The sequence below is a fragment of the Ochotona princeps genome, chromosome 17 (assembly GCF_030435755.1).
Source record: "Ochotona princeps isolate mOchPri1 chromosome 17, mOchPri1.hap1, whole genome shotgun sequence".
Taxonomy (NCBI): Eukaryota; Metazoa; Chordata; class Mammalia; order Lagomorpha; family Ochotonidae; genus Ochotona; species Ochotona princeps.
In genome coordinates this window covers 23,258,847-23,276,494 of record NC_080848.1, presented here as the reverse complement: position 1 = coordinate 23,276,494, position 17,648 = coordinate 23,258,847, and positions in this window count along the sequence as shown.

Sequence of the window (17,648 nt, the reverse complement as noted above, 5' to 3'; positions counted from 1 at the left end):
ATATATGTGTATGTTTCTAGATCGATTTGCTAAACTATTCATCATGGACATAATGAGCCTCTTAAGCAGATCTGCATTAAGGGAGCCAAGAAGATGTAGCTTGGTTCTCTCAAGATACAAAAGCAAAGCTGGCTTGCTTTTTTTTTTCTTAGACTTATAAGTCAATGAGTAGGCAGTTTCAATGTTTAGCGGCACTGGAACATTTGGCTTGAGGATATTTCAATATATCTAATGAAGTACATTAGTCAAAGATAGTAAGATTACTATTTTATCCAGTTATCGCAATTGTATCTTATTGCAATTTTTAAAATATCTTATTGTGTCTGCAAAAAAATATATCATGGGACAGATGTGAGGAGAGTGCTGCGTCCCAAAGTGATAGATCTAACTGAGCTAAAACCTGTCCAGCCTTTACTGACTCAGTCAACGTGGGAAAAGAAGTACATTCCTCAGAATAACTGGGCTCTGAGAGCTTTATTATATTCATTGGGGAAGAACATAATGTTATTTTTCTTCATGATGAGGTTTGAAGTAAACAACAATAACAATTGGAAATAAAATATTACAGAATTCTGCTTTAATATTGGCTCCAGTGGTCAGAGTCAATAATAGGTTGCAATCTTCCCTGAATTTCAAAACCATATTATCACTGGATCAGTATTAGGGGTGATAAATAATCCAGCTTCCTGCTTCGTTTCTTCATATTGCCACAAACTTAATTTCAAAAATGTCATCACCTTATAGATGAGGAAACTGAAACCTACATTTATTTATGTATTCATTTATTTATCCAACAAATGCTTATTTAATGATTAATATTTGCAAAGTACTGCCACGAGGGGCCACAGCAGTCTGAATCAGATATTAATCTAACACACAGACTTCATTGTAAGATTTGTGGAGGCAGTCATACTAAACAGGTAAGAAAAAGCAAGCACGTGTGATCCTGTCTCTATATCCATGCCTTCAGAAATAGAAATGAAGGAATACTGTGACACATGGGGAGGGAGACTCAGCAAACAGGCATGGCAGACTTCATTAAAGAGGCCAGTGTTTAAGCTCTTACCTGAAAAATCAAAACAGTAAACAGAAACAACTTAATAGTGTGAGAACAGAATAGATCCATCCCTAAAGAGAGTTTAGAGGCTAAAGCTAAGGTTAAAATGAACAAAGAAACAAATATATGAACAGATATAAAGAACATTTTTCTCTTCATTTTGCTACTTTCAATCTCTAAATATTCCTTTCTGTGGGAACAAAACTAGATTGATTTTTTAAGACATTCTTTTAGCCCTCCTCTCTCCCACCCTTCCGTTTACTGCTAATGGGATTTTTAAAATGTGCCTCTAAAAACCTGTCTTGAGGGCATAAATGTACACACACACACACACACACACACACACACACACCTTTTAGATAATTTCAGCAACCTGGATCAATCCCCCCATATTGTTCTGGAACATGTTTCTACATAAATCTAAAGACTGAAGCCAATCTGAAGCCAAGCAGTCTATCTAATCCTATTCCAGCGCTCTTAATGATTACATAATATTCCACCTCTGAATTTATTATTAAATCAATGCTTCTGTTTTATATAAGCCTATACATTGTTTCAAATATTAACCAAAATGATGCTGAAATTATTCTTGAATTGTGTCTTTAGTGCATTATACAAGAATTCCTTAGAACAGAGCTTCAGAAATGGGATTTTTGCATTAAAGGCTATAGGAAATTTTGATTCAGATATAGATTAACCAAAAATGCACTTTTTCTTTTGAACAGTCTTGGGAAAGTTTATAATTCCTCCACAGCCCTTCTACAGCTTGCTTGGATGAGTCATAAACATTTAAATCAAGCTGAAAGGTAGCACAGAGTAAATCGTTGCTACTTCTGTGGTCATGTTTCTGGTGACTAGCCCAGTTAAACTACCTTTTCTAAACTGATGTTTTATTTTATACATAACTTTCATAAGCTGTCACTTTATTTCATGTGTCTATACAAGCGCTATGCATCAATTTTACTTTAAAATATATATTGCATTGAAAACCATCTAAATTGAAATATCTTTAGAATTTTACATCCTGTATTTCATGCTTTTCAATCCTGAACTCAATCTTATTGTCATTACTTTAGTCGTTTCAAAAATTTTTAAGTCATCCAGTTGATTGTTCATCTTGATTGTATATTCCTGCTTGTTTTGTTAAGCTGATTTCCTTTGGATGTACTAATTCTTTTTTTGTGAACATCATGCCTACTTTAGGATGCTGACTGTCCTCAAATTTTTGATAATAATTCCATACTTTCCAATTTTTTGCTTTGGAATGACGTTTATATACAAGTTTCGCTTTGTCTCACAGATGTCCTACTTCTACTGATTTTTAAGCACAGATTTTTTTTTTACCCTGATGTCAAAAATTGTAGTGTCTTTTTGGGGTCAATATCATTTATTCTCAATATCAATGCCCACTCGCTTTCAGGCTGATGACAAATATTACTACTTAGCAAAAATGGTGTTGATGGGAAAATAGACCTAGAAGCTACATGTTAATTATTATGTCAAATTAATTAATCATCTTGGTGAGTTGATTTGTTGAATCTGAAGGTCCAGATTAAATGAACCATATATTCATTTAGTCATTAATTCACTCAGTGATATGATTTCCTTTACTTAATCAAATTCTCTGATCTTAACGGTGTTTTGCTCAAGGACTTTGGAATATTTCTGCTCTATTGATTTTCTTAAAGATTTATTTTATTTTTATTTGAAAGGCAGATTTACAGAGAGAAGGAGAGAGGAAGAAAGAGATCTTCCATTAATATTCCTGTGTTAGTATCATCACTGCCTTCAGAGAATAAAAAATTCCATAAATAAGGAAAGTATAGGGAATCACAAGGATTTGCTAAAGTAACAAAATAAACATATGTCCTCCCTGCTCCTGTCCCATAGCATACACATACATTCTTTCTTCCCCTCAGTTTATTTTAACCACTGCTAAAAACAAAGACAGAATCAAAACCAAAAGCAATTCAAGGCATATTAAAATCCTGCAGGAGATTGGGCAATATACGACTATAAGGTTTGTTGATTGTTTATTCAAGTCCACTTTTTCAAAATTGCTATTTTTCATCCATTCAAAAGTCTCAAGTGGGAAAGGGAAGGAAGGAAGAAGAGAGAAAAACATGGCAAAGAGCAGGAACATGGGAGGGGGAGAGAAAGAGATCTTCAACTCATTAAATTACTCGTTAATTGTCTGCAATCGCTGGCTCTGAGCCAAAAGAACCCAAGAATCGTAAACTCAATCCCGCATGGATGGAAGGAACAGAAACGATTAAACCATCATCTGTAACCTCTTAGGATGTACATTAACAGAAAAACTATAGCCAAGAGTGGAACTATGCCTCAAATTCAGGCACTTTAATTTGAGTACTGGCATTTCAAGTGTTGTCGTAACTGCTGGGTCAAATGTCTGATCCCTCATGTTTGTTGCATCATTATACGTAGTTAGAAAAAATAGTTCAAAAATACAATTATTGAATAAGTCATAGCAAATAAATGTGTAGGTTTATCATCTAGGAAGTAAAAATGGGAAATGCCAGCTTCTTTCAAGTCAGAAATTAGTAAGGATAATGTGATTTTAAATATTTTTAAAAATTAAAAATAGAGGAGATATTCCAGTTTTTGGAATGTGTTTATTTATAATGTTGTAGAATCTTTTTTACATTAATATTTACAAAGCCCCAAGTTTTCAAAAATGGCCATACATTATTTGATGTCAGAATAAAAGAGAAAGCAAGAATGCTTTCCCTTGCTGCAACTGCATTTACTATTAAAGAATTAACTCTAGAAATGTGTTACAGACAGCATAAATAAAAATATAAAATTTTACAAAGTATTCAATAAGCATAGCTTATCCGAAACACTTATAGGATACGATTCCATACACTGAAACTGGCATCTTTTTATTGCCAACTTGGCTACAAGGCTTATGGTTGTCAGATTAACTGTTCTGGGAGAATGCAAGCCCTGAGATCCTGGTGAAATATGAAAACTGTATTGGAAAGGAAGGTCTAATAAGTCTTCTATCTCAGTGGGGATGACTGTTAACGAATGACTAGCATATTTACAAACAATCAAGCTAGCATTTAGAAGAACTAAGAAAACAGAACCGTCAATATACTGATGCAGGTATTCCCTTAACAAACATTGCTGATGTTTTCCTGTTAAATATATGTTAACAAGAAATCTTCATTTAGCATATTAATTATTCTCATGTAGATCAAACATTTATTAACACAAAAAACTCAATAAATAGATATCAAATAAATGATATCAAATCAAAATAGTGAACCAATAGTATTGTAGGGTAAAAAAAATACTATCAATATTTCCAACAGTTCTGGCTTCAACATAAGAAAATCATTGTGTGGCCAGACTGAATATGGTTATTACCATGATGGATTGGACACTGGGCAAAGGGAACTGAGAGGAGGGGTGACCTGCCTTAGCCCCGATGGAGACAAGCAGACATGTCCTTACAGCAGAGATGACAGTGTTGTCATCTGAGGGAGTGTTCAATACTTGTCAGCAGAATAAAGGTAGACAAGCTGAGAAATTTTTTTTAAAGCAGCAAATCTCACTCTTTCTGCCTTTCTGGAACTCATAACTGCATATTTGTTCCTCAATTCACGAAATCCTTCTTCCTAAATTATATGCATCTTTTGTGGTGGTCGGGGGCTAGTCCAAACTACACAAATGTTCTTTGGGCTCTGCAGACTGTAGGATTAATAGCAAACCATTCTCTGTATTAGTTATCTTCTGCTTCACTTTGTGGGCACCTGTGTTCAAGATGTAATGAACCTGGATCAATGCTGTGGTCTCACGGGAAGATTCCCTTGCTGGGAGCTCCCTGTGCAAATTCACTCAGGGGTTTAGGTCCCTGCTGTGAGGGTGTGCTGGTTCAGCGCATGGAATTTGATTTGTCTCACAGTGATGATACCAAAGAGAGAGCGGGAAGACGAGGAGCACAAAAGCCACCATTTCTATTTTATGTTATTTGTGAGAAGAGAACTGCAAGTCCGCACACATCCAGAGACAATGGAACTGATGCTGTTCTTGACAGCTATTTTACATGCCTGTATTTGTTCTAGGTGAACGCTTCCAAATGTCTTTGTACAACAAACAGCCTTCGAAGATGTAGCATCTCCCTACAGAGGAGGAGGAGGGATTTGTTCACTGTTCAGGATAATAAAGATAATACTCCCTTCAGGGACAAACCTCACACAGCCTTAGTGCCAATTATAAAAGCTCCAGTTGTTTTGAGATTGGGGTTTCCCTCTTTGAACATAATCCTGTGTACCAGCAGTAATGCCTGGAAAAATTCAAACTTGTGGATATTTAGAAGAAAAGGAAAATTGAAACGAGTTTAACTTAGTTAACACTGATCAAGGAAAAAACTGGAAACCAGACAGCATTCCAGAGCAAAGAGACTTCATAGTGCTTCACAAGTCGTATTTAGAAATAGAGGAAAGGTGCTAACGAGATTTTGTTCTGTCTAATGTTACTGCTTTCATAAACTGTCCTTTGTCTCTGATGTAGGAGTGATGTGTCCCCTGTTAAGCCTTCAGTAAGCATCCATTACACTCAGGCAAGAGAACTTGCAAGCGGTATAAAATCTCAAAATATTCAAATTCTAAAGAAGAAATTTCCGTAAAGGTGAGAATCCCAGGAGGAAGGAATCTAAGGGGTCATTTCAGGAGCTGCATACAGTATTAGCCACGTCTTTCTTTCCTTACATCGGATAAACAAAGAATGGAAAGAAAGAGGTTGGGGAGAAGGATCTGTGATTCACTGAGAACATATTATGCTCCAGAAAGTTCAATATAAATCCATGTCTTGATATGTAGCTAACCTGGAGCAGGATGAGAACTAAAAAACAGCTTCCCAAAGTCACTCAAATGGTAGATGGCGGGGTGTGTAATCAAAACCAGGTATTCTAATTTAATACCTCAATATTTAGTAGTGGTGGTTATGTATGACTGTGTGTTCACAAAGAGATACAAATTGTAGGGGTGGGAATTTGGTATGGGGTTAAGATGCTGCTTGCAATGCCTGCATGTCCTATCAGAGTGTCTGATTGGAGGGCTGGGTCTGTTCTCAACTCCAGCTTGCTGCTAATGTTCACCCTGGGAGGTGGGAGGTGCTGACTCAGTTCCTTGACTGCCTGCCACAGATTGGAGAGGCCTGGATGGAGTGTGTGGCTCCAGGCTTCAGCCACGTCCAGTCCCAAGTGTTGCTGGCATTTAGAAAGTGAATCAGTGAATGGGAAGTCTCATTCTCTTTCCATCATTCTCTTTGTCTCTGCCTTTTAAATAAAAATGAAATTGACACTTTGATGTTTAAATTTTGTTACAAGATAGACCTTCTCAGTGGTTTCTTTTACTGTTGCTTGATTATTAATATTAGCAGTTCATAACAAAATTGTCTTTATAAGGTTAGTCGTATGAGTAATGTAATTTTATTCTATTATCTTGAAAGAGTAAAGATAATACCTGAAAGGGTTGTTGCTAAAAATACTTGTCTGATAGGTTTTCTCCAAGTAATTACTCAAAGGTCTATATCATAGTTTGATAAAGCAGGGATATGAAAGTCTTCTTCCCAAAAGAATATTTAAGAGAAATACTACATTATATGTGAAGGTTTTATTAACCTCAAATGTAGAATAAAATTATATATAAAGCAAACCATGTATTTCACAAATGACACCTCCTCTTTTAGAAATGTTTTCAATCAATCAAATTTGTTAACAGGGAAATTACATCTTCATTCTTATGAATGTTATTCAGTGTTTTGCTATCTCAGTACTGGAATTTGGATCAGTGAAGTTCAGTCACTTACACTTTAGCACAGAAGTATAAATGTGCTCAACCTGCACACTTGTGTGTGGTGATTGCAAATCTTAACTCTTGAATCCTGTTGGAGTTAAGCAGGCCTTTGTATTTTAAATCTCAAAGATTTAATTCTAGCAAGCTTTTATCACTAAGAGATGTTATCTTTTCTAACCAAATGAGCACCGCTATACTTTTTCAGAGCAGCTGAGCAATACTTTCAGAAGATGGTTATCTTTGGCTTAGGACACCAATGGTGGCTTCCACTGACAGACTTCTGTTTAATTTCTAAGCAGGCAGCAATAGAAGTCTATACCATATTACTTTCATTTCAAGTAATTACAAGCCTTGATTTTCACCCAATTTCACATTTGTGAAGTTTAGATTCTTCTATTCTAAAATGTATCTTGAATTTTAGAGATCCATTCAAATTCCTCAGGTTCCTTGTGATTTTGTACGTCCAGAAAAGGTGGCAGGCAAAATGTTGTTCTTCTATCATTTTTCCCAAGTTCAAGTTCTTTCATTCTAATATTTACTGTGCCCTGTTAGCAGGTAATTCTTCTCGTTGACAGCAATGTCAGAAGCAAACTGGGAGCTAAATAATTGTGTGCACTCACCTATCTTTAACATTATACCATCTGCTCAAATCGGTCCAAACAGATATTTCTCTTTTTTTGTGTGTTTTTTAAGCATAATTTTCATGAATAAGAAGTCAAATAGAGTCTTGCTTATAAATTTTATAACTCATCTGGTGCTATACAGAGTTCCATTTAGTCAATCTACATCTTCCAAAAATAGTCTTCCTTCCATCATTTTTACATGGATGCCTAAAATGATATAACTGATCAAAATATTGTAATTGACAAAAACACTGGAGCACACAGCTGCTCAAAGAATTGGACAAAACTTATTATGAAACTATGCAAGTATGTAAAAAATAGATCATCAATATGTCGTAATTTATACAACCTTATGTACCACTGATTTTAGTGTTTCTTGTTTTTGTTATATATTCCTGAGCACAGATAATTTCAGTTGGTAGAATTGTGAATTGCAGGGAGTGAAAACCCACATACACTGTAGAGAACACACAGTAAAGACCATACAATGGCCATGTCCCACTTGGCAATGAGAAAGAAGCCCATGAGATTTTCCCAGATGTACAGCTTCTCAGGACCTACTGACCTCTGAGAGCTGGGAAAGAGAGATAAGAGAAATTCCATATAACTTAGTATTTTTATTCTGATTGCCTAGCAGCAATAGTGTATGACTAGAAAGAGTAGAAAGAGATACCCTTGAGGCAGGCAACAGCAAACGGAGCAGAATGATGTCTGAGACCGGAGCCTATCAAAGACTAAGCCTTACTAAAGAGACGATGCTAAGCTTATCCTCAATTAATAAGTAATCTGCAGTAGAGCTACCATAGCATCAGAAAAATCTTATGCCCTGTTCAATCATGAAACTAAATTGAAGTAATTCCCTATAGTCATTGTTTGACAAAGGAGTCATATTCATCTTACACTGTACATATTATTTACTGTGGCCTTTTCTTTTACACACAACGTCTGGCACACAATCAATATCATTAGCACAAGAAAAACTATAACTACATGATTAATAATCAACAAATTAAATGATCAGTAATTCCAGATCCAAAAGAAAAAGGACAACTAAAGAGACCGAAACTTTATAGTAGCTAGGAAAAATTACATGACAGGAAGTACAATGTGAATTAGTACTTCTACTCCATATATTTACTCAAGAGGAAGAAAAATATGTGTTCTAAAATGAATTATGTAAGAATGCTTAGCATAGCTCATTTATAATCATCTCAAACTTGACACAATGCAAATGCTTACTGGTAGGAAAACAGATATATTAATTGGTATGTATTAATGGATTGGGACGCTGCTCAGCCATAGACTGATTAAGCTACTGTTAAACACAACAGACACCACATGAAGAAATCAAGCATAAACAACTATGTTACTCTATTTGCATGAAAGTCTAGAATCTCCAAGACTAATCTCAAATGATAAAATGCACACCAGTGTTTGCTTGGAGATGGCACGAGCGAAGGCAAATGGCTGTAGTCAAGGATGTGAGGAATATTTTAGGGTGATGAAAGTAGATGGAATTTTGATTAAGATAGTAGATAAATGAATGTTTATAGTTCTCAAAATAAATGCAATTGGACAAATAAGATGCATGTTAAATAACCTAATAAATCATTTTCTAATTTTAAAAATGTTTTAAGAAAATAAGCATGGAAATATTGTCTGAGGAAAATATTACCAACACAGTTAGCAAAGGGCATATATACAGGATACATGAATTACTTCCAGTTTAATAATAAAATTACCATCTCAAGAGAAAATGGGGGGGATTTGAACAGGCATTTCATTACACAAATCATGTAATAAATTAGCTAGTGAAAATACTATTAACCAAGAATTAAACATAAACAGATACACCTATGTATTCTTTAGGAGATCCACAATCAAGAAAAAAAAAAACCTGTCAGGGCATTGACGTTAGGGTTAGAAGTTCAGATGCCACGTGGGATACAAGCCATCATTAAAAAAAAAAAACTTTAAAACCAAGGCTGAACAGGGCTCCATCGTTCCTGCTCCAAGGCTAGTATCTGAAATTTGAGTCTTCTGATTCTCCTTAAACACATGGTTAGGAGACCCTCCACCCATCCTTCAGCAAGTCTAGGAGCAAAACCCCTGCCAACTGGAGAGCAGGGAAAATGAAGGAATATAGATCTTTTATCAGGAGCTCAGAGACTAAGCCAATTACTTTCAGATTCAGGTCTGAGATAGAGCCTCTGGTTTTGCCATACTGCCAGGCAGAGGTCTGGGCCTCGGTGAAATGGACTCACTCTGGTATGTATCGCAGCAAACGCCCTGTGTGCCCGGCATGTATACTGAAGGCTGCTAGCAGGACATGGTGTCTGTGATCATGACGGGTTAGGGTGGACATGGTGTGCCTTCATCCAACTCTCCGTCTTGAGAAGACAGCAAGGAATCAGAGAGCTACGTCTTAGCACGCAGAGAACTATGTCTTAGTACTCAATGCTAGGCTAGGCTGACTAAATGGTCTCTCCACCCAGGCAACATCTAGCAGAAGGAGTCTCTGGACCTGCTCTGGTGCCAAGCAGAATCTCACGGTAACAGATTACAGACTGCACATCTGAGTCGGTATCCTCTGTGGCTGGCTGCAGTGCCCTCAGGCTTGTCAATCGGCTTCGGTAGTGACAGCACCTTGGCTCAGTGTATCACACACCAGTACCTAATCCTTGAAGTCCTTCAACTCTCATGAGATAGATTGCATTGGATAACACTGAATTGTAAGGAATAATTTACCCCACATAGAGGCAAGTCTAGACTTTCAAAGTAAAGACTTACACAGTTTTTTTTTTTTTCAAAACAAAACAAAACAAAATAGTATATCTCATTTGACTTTTATGTAACACCACAATATTTTCTCCTTGGAATTTTCCACCACAAATGTGTGAATACAGAAGACAGGAAAAAATAATTCAAGAAATAAAATCAATCTATTCCTAAAACCCACAGCAGTTTCCCAGAAACTTTTTCAATACAGGAAAGAAGCTCAGGTTTGATGTTACACACTCAAAAAAGGTAAAGGAATTGATTATCACAGGGAAAAAACTCAAAAGAACAACCGTATTGTTTATGAAGCACACGATCCTTGACTCTATAACAATCGGGAAGAAAGTGCTAGAGGTAAAGAGATGCTTTCACATATTTTGGTCCTCTTTTTGGCCTGAGGATACCAGTGTACTCATCAGTGTAAAACATGGCTCAGAACTGTTGCCACAGGCAAGGAGGTTGAAATGCAGTAGGCATCATTATTACAGGATAAGCTGCTTTGACCTAACCTTCAAATGAGCAGGACAAATTCTCTGTTTGAAAGCCAATATGAATAGGTCTCTAAATGTATCAGAAATCAAGGAAGAGCAGAAACTCATATTTAATTTGGTATTCGCTGTATGCTAGCATCTACATGTAAATGAAATGATTTATACTCATTATGCCACATGTTTCTGATTCTAACGGAATACTATTTCCTTTGTCCTTGGGCTTTGAACATTTTGACATGCATATTTTGTCACACTCCCAGGTTACTGACCACATCAGAAGAACATCTTCATTTTCTCAAAATAATAGGTGATGGACATATAATTGATGACAATGAAAAATAACACAGCAACACAAACTACTATGAAATTAAATCCTTCTTGAGAATTTATCCAAGTGAAATGAAATCAGCAAATCAGAAAGTTATCCATACCCTGCATGTTTATTGCAGCTCAACTCACAATATCTAAGATACCATCAAGTGATGACTGAATAAATAAAATGTGGTACATGCACACTGTGGAATATCCTGCCTTCTGCAGTAAAATGAATATAATTTGAGATGGTCATGATTAGTGAAATAAGCTAATCATAAAATGACAAATATTGCATGTTTTCCCTGTTGAGATTTGCTAATTGTAGAGATGTTGACCCCTGAACCAGACGAACAAATGTCCAAGGGACCCCAAATCTCAGATGTTCTCAGCAGACTGAAAATTATGCAGGAAGCAAACTTCCTGCTGAGATTGTGGTCGCATTGCTGGCTAAGCGTGCCTGCACATCTGTGACACGTCTTCTCTTTCATTTCTTTTTTTAGCAATTTTGACCTGAACATATCTGAGTATAAAGTTCTATTACATTCCTATTCTAGTTAGATCTGTTTGTTTACTGGTGTTGATTCCTGTAACTCATGTTTGCTCATACGGCAGCTCCAAGCCTGGTAGTTGTCCCTCTAATCCCTTGTGATCTATCATTAGAAGCAGCTAGCATGCTGTTGTTTAATTAACTTGTAACTTTTACCAGCCTGCTTACTTTGCAAAAAATTGTTATAAGTTGCCAATAAGTCAATAAACTGTGCATTGGTGCATCTCGCCTTTGCCTCCCCTGTGTCCCAAATTGTTTTCTCTGAGCAGACATCACACTCTGGGTCCTGGTCACTACAGGGGCCCCTGAAATTTTCCAGATTGGGATAACTTAAATATTCAGTCAATAACATAATCTAAATGAGCAAAATTGACATTTTGAAATTTGATTCTTGTATATAGTGCTTGACTATACTTTGGAGGAACTGTGACTTTTTTCTACTCAGCATTTGTTGAATTCTTTTCCTGAGGGAGGATTGAACCTGTGTGGGTGAAGTAAACTGAATGTGTGCCACTGTAAAACTTTAAAAAAAAAAATAAAAGAAGAGAGGGAAGTGGCAGGGTGGGAGTAGAACTGAAGGAAGGCCTGGGTGAGAAGTATTACTATGATGCTATGTATGCATGAAATACATGGAGTTTGTTCACCTTAAATAAACACTTTTTAAACAATAAATAAAATCTGGTTGTTTTAGAAATTGAAATTGAGCACCAGATACATCAATATCTAGATAACGATCAGGCAACAACACATGCTTTGTTTCAGCACAAGGAGTGACACACTTCGACTCACCAAATAGGAGTCGTTCCCTGGCACCAACTTCTCCATAGTAAAGTGAGTAGTAACCTATTGCACACTTACAACTTCTACTCATGGAAGGCATAAACTCCAGACTCAAATTCTGAAGAGACTAGAAGCTTGTATTAAAAGCAGATGAGCAATGCAAAGCCTGCATTTTATTTTATGCATCCTTTTACTGCTTGAAAATTTTATTAGGAATATATAATGCATTTGTCTAAGACAATTAACCCTTTTAAGTTATGATAGTCTAATGAGGGAATAGACAAATACATGAATATAGATTATTACATGCTTCATTCCAGTGGAGTATTTATTTGGGGAGAAAGGTTAGCTAAGGTTTATGGACTTTCTAAAATACGAAGTATGTATTACATTAAAATCGTCCGTAAGTTTTATGAAAGTATCATGCACTTTCATCAACATTTATTTCATGCATATTATTTTGCTTACAGCATCATAGAGAGAAAGTAGAAAAACAAAACTTATAAAACGTCATGAATTTGGTCGATGCCAAGAATTCCAGTCTGCAGATATGAATGTTTAACTTTCTGAAGTGACATCCGTAGATTATGTGATGTTAAAATTCTGATCAAAGATTATCCTGTTATATATGTCCATTGTCTTCTGGCCAATAAAATCAAACACTAGCTACACCATCAAATGTACTTAGCATTAAGACACACACAGTTAGGGCCCAGTGTAGTAGCCTAGTGGCTAAAGTCCTCACCTTGCATGCACTGGGATTCCACATGGGCGTTGTTTCTAATCCCGACAGCTCCGCTTCCCATCCAGCTCTCTGCTTGTGGCCTGGGAAAGCAGTCGAGGATGACCCAAAGCCTTGGGACCTGCACCCGCGTGGGAGACTCAGAGGAGGGTCCAAGCTCCTGGGTTCAGATCAGCTCAGCTATGGCCATTGCAGCTGCTTGGGGAACGAATCAACAGACAAAAATCTTCCTCTCTGTCTCTCCTCCTTTCTGTCCTTTCTGTGTATCTGACTGCAATAAGAAAAAAAAAATCTTAAGACACACACAGTTGCACCCCTTGTACCCTAAGTCTAATTACTCATTTACTGCTGACATGATACCGAACTATGGAGGTAATTCAGTCCCAAGTTATTGTGTGACAAAACATTTGTATGCAGAACTTTTGCTTGACTGTAAAATATTGACATGAATGTAATTCAACTGGGGTATGGATTTAGTGTAGGGAGAAAATGTTCTTCAAAGTGATTTTGAGATAATAATAATAAGACTAATATTGTACACTGATAATAAAAGTTTACAAAGCATATTCAAACCATTCTTAGGTAAAATGATGAGTCACTATACAGATTTTTTAATGTTTTTTGTGTCCTGACAGAGGTTACTATGACACACATCCCTCACAAATTCATACACAGGGCCAGAAAATGAATGGGAAATTTCAACCCAAATGTATGTTCTTTCAGGATGGGAGTTCCTACTGAATTGAATTTTGGGGTATTTTGAAACTTTACACAATTCCTTTTCACTTATTTCCTGAATTTTATGGTTGTTTTTGGTTATGTGCTTTGGTGAATATGGGTCTTTGATATTAGTAAAAGTCTCTTGGCAATTAATCATAGTAACTGGATGTGTGGGAACACAGCCTCTAATTCGGCTTAGGTAATTAAAAAAAATAAAGTTTCATTCCTCTGAACGTCTCTTTTTAAATCGTGGATGCCCCTGCCCATAAAGAAGAAACTGACTATATCTAACCTTACGTTTAGTTTCACACCTGGAACGGTGTTGGTATTCAGCCAATGATTTTCTGAGTAATTTGACTAGGGCACAATGGAACAACTATTAAGAATATTACAGTAGAGCTGTTTGCAAAAATACCATAAATTACAAATTGGTGCCAGCCTCTCCATTTGCCTTTGCTCCTGTCATATCCACCTGTAAAATGGTCTCTACGCATCTATGCCTACTGTCTCCTTCACATGCTTCTAGAAACTTCACTTTATCTCTAAAGCAAAAAGTCACATCCCTTATTCTGTGGGATATGGAACACTAGCCCTATTTTGAATTAGACACGTATAAATTTGTAAAATATATTTTAAAAAGATAGGAACAATGTTCCTTTGTGATCTTAATTTATTTTCTCCAAACTACTCTTTCAAATCTCCAACTGAAAAGACCATACCCTTTTCAGCTACTTTTCATGAATTTTCTTATCAAATACAGGAATCTACAGAGTTATGACTCAATAGATCTTAATACGATATTAAGATAAAACAATAATTCCTGTGAAAGAGGTGAATTATAATGGATACAGGCTCTTGTCTTCCCATGTCAAGAATTATAGCACAATGATAACATACCTTTTCATGTAATATTACAGAGGTAGTGTTGTTGAAGTGGGATAGGCATGTAGCTGGCTTAGCGTCACTAGCTGGCATGCTACCTCCTCCTTTCTTACTGAATTCTATCTGTCCAGAAGTGAATCAAATGACCCCTTCTGCAAGATGTACTTCCTCTTACTTGGGACCTTGGAGCGATGTCACACAGCCACTCCCCATTCAAGCTATATAGGACTGATGACAAGGACGGGCTCTCAGCTGGCCCTCTTTATCTCTGTATCTCTTCCTGTGGACACAGAAGACCCAAGGCACAGACGTCTTTCTCTCCCTCACTTTCATCTTCTTGGCCCACTCTATTCCTGAATACGGCCCATGAGTGTCTATGATTTTCTCTTTGCATTTTCAATAAACTTAATAATTTTGCAAGCCATATTTATACCAACACATAGGATGCTTTTAAAGTAAGCGACTAGAACCTAGTAAAGCATTGCAAAATCCCAACTAACCCCTAACATTATTAACTAGAACTATTTATATAGAATCAAATTTCTCTTCAAAATCCACCTTTCATTCACTATTCTCCATTATTTCTTGCTTTCTACCTCTATAACACAGGGATTTCTTTTTTCTTTTTTTTTTTTTTTTTGGAAAGGCGGATATACAGAGGAGGAGAGACAGAGAGGAAGATCTTCCCTCTGGTGGTTCACCCCCAAGCGGCCACAACAGCTGGAGCTGAGCCAATCTGAAGCCAGGAGCCAGAGGTTTCTTCTGGGTCTCCCACGCGGGTGCAGGGTCCCAAGGCTTTGGGCCATCCTTGACTTCTTTCCCAGGCCACAAGCAGGGAGCTGGTTGGGAAGCAGGGTGCCAGGATTAGAATTGGCGGCCCATAGGGGATCCTGGCGCATGCAAGGCGAGGACTTTAACCATTATGCTATCACGCCAGGCCCAATATAGGGATTTCTATAGCATAGTTTTTGAAGTTTCTTCCCATCTTAAACATTCTGTTACATTAAAAAAAAAAAAAAAACTTAACTAGACAATGTAAGCAACCACTATGTACCATCAACTGCTGGCTCCCGGGAGGCACATTAGCAGGAATGCAGACCAGAAGAGAATGTGGTCTTAGACTGATGTGGGAATCCTAAGTACAACCCCATGGTCCTGAAAATGCCAATCCACAGGAGCACAGAGCCTCCCATATCAGTGTCTCTGTGAATCCAGGTGGTTCTAGTTTTGTTTCTGACCCATCTCCACGTGATTGGGTAAGTGGCAAAATTTGCCCAAGTGCTTGGGCCTCAGTCACCCCCATAGGAGATCTTAATGGTTCTCCTTCCTCCTAGGTTCAACCTGACCAGCTCTGGATATTAAAGCCATTTGGGGACTGAACAGACAACCCACTGCCTCTCTTCCTGCTCCTGAACCCTTTGCTTCTCTCATCTCATGATGCCGCCCATCAAACAAATATTTATTAAAACCAAACAAAACCCACAGAAACTAAACTCATAAAACACATGACTTGCTTTGGCCATTTTAGAATGTTCTTACTTACAGAACGATAGATTCTCAGAACTAGCACCGGGATGAATCAGTTGGTTTCCCCACATCCTGTGGCCTTCTCTCCAGCTGTTCAGGTTGGTAACCTACTCCCTCAATATGATAGACAAGTAAGGTCTTTTATGAGCTTTAGTCTATTTAACTCAGGCGAACTGGCTAAATCATGCTTTCGTAGTTAAAAATAACACAGAATTCAACCCCTCCCTAGACTACATTTAAGTGGAGGAAGAATTGGATCATTTCTTATCAAAAGAGCAGTTGGGTGTGGAAACCATTTAGAAGTTAGAAGGCTGGGAAATAGAGAACCACAAGGGTCAATATGAAGGCCAATTTTTTTTCCACTTTATATGTTAATGACCTGGGAGAAGGAACACGCTGCAAAGAGGCAGGTATTGCTGAGGTGGTAAAACAAAGGTGAAAAGTGTCGAGCATGGAGAGCAAATAACAGTCTTGAGGAAGGTAATTCATTTTGGAATAAACTAGACTTTGAGGTAATGAGGCCAGAGACCAAAAGAAGGGGAATTACTGCAAATCTTAATAGAGGCAGCTTGTATCCCAATGCAGTGGATGGGAACAAGAAGAAGCTGAGCTGGAATAACCATGGTAGGTAACCATTAAAATTTCGTTTTCAGGTTAAAAACAAAATTAAGAGGTATCTGAAACTGTATCTCAGGATTCTGGACATGGAATTGTAAACGACAGAGTTAATTCATCAAAGTGCAAACACTGAGTTTCAAAAAAAAAAAGCTGAGGTAAGGGAAGTCAGTGGCTCCCTTTGTGAAACACATTGCAAAGGCACTAGCCACAGCGACGTCTGTGTTCTGGAGTTCTAGAATCTATAAGAAAGAGGACGAATTATCTATCTCATGAGATAGAGTATTGAAGTCCTGTTTGTGTTTTTTCCAGTTACTGGAGATCTACAGGTGGCCGTTAGATGAGAGCCGCACTGTAACCCTGAACAAGGAACAATTGGTTGACTGTAGATAGCACTTCTCAGTGGTTTACATCGGTGGGAATTCTCAGAGGATCCCATCAAATTCTCATCTAGCAAGTGGGACTAGGGGCAATGCTGACATCCTGCCCCTCAAACACCTTCCAGGTCATGTCCGTGCTACTACTGCAAGAACCACATTTTGAAGAACAAAGTGTTTATTCCCCAGACAAGTTTAAACCTCCAACACCCACTCTCCCAGGAAAATCTGAAATGAAAATCTGCATTATCTACAACCTAGAGAAAAATCAAATGCGATTTTAGGCTTTCTTTTTCATTTTTAAGTCTCGAATTTACATTGAAGGGTTGCAGAATTATACCAATGTAGATGGTGAGTAAGTGTACAGAA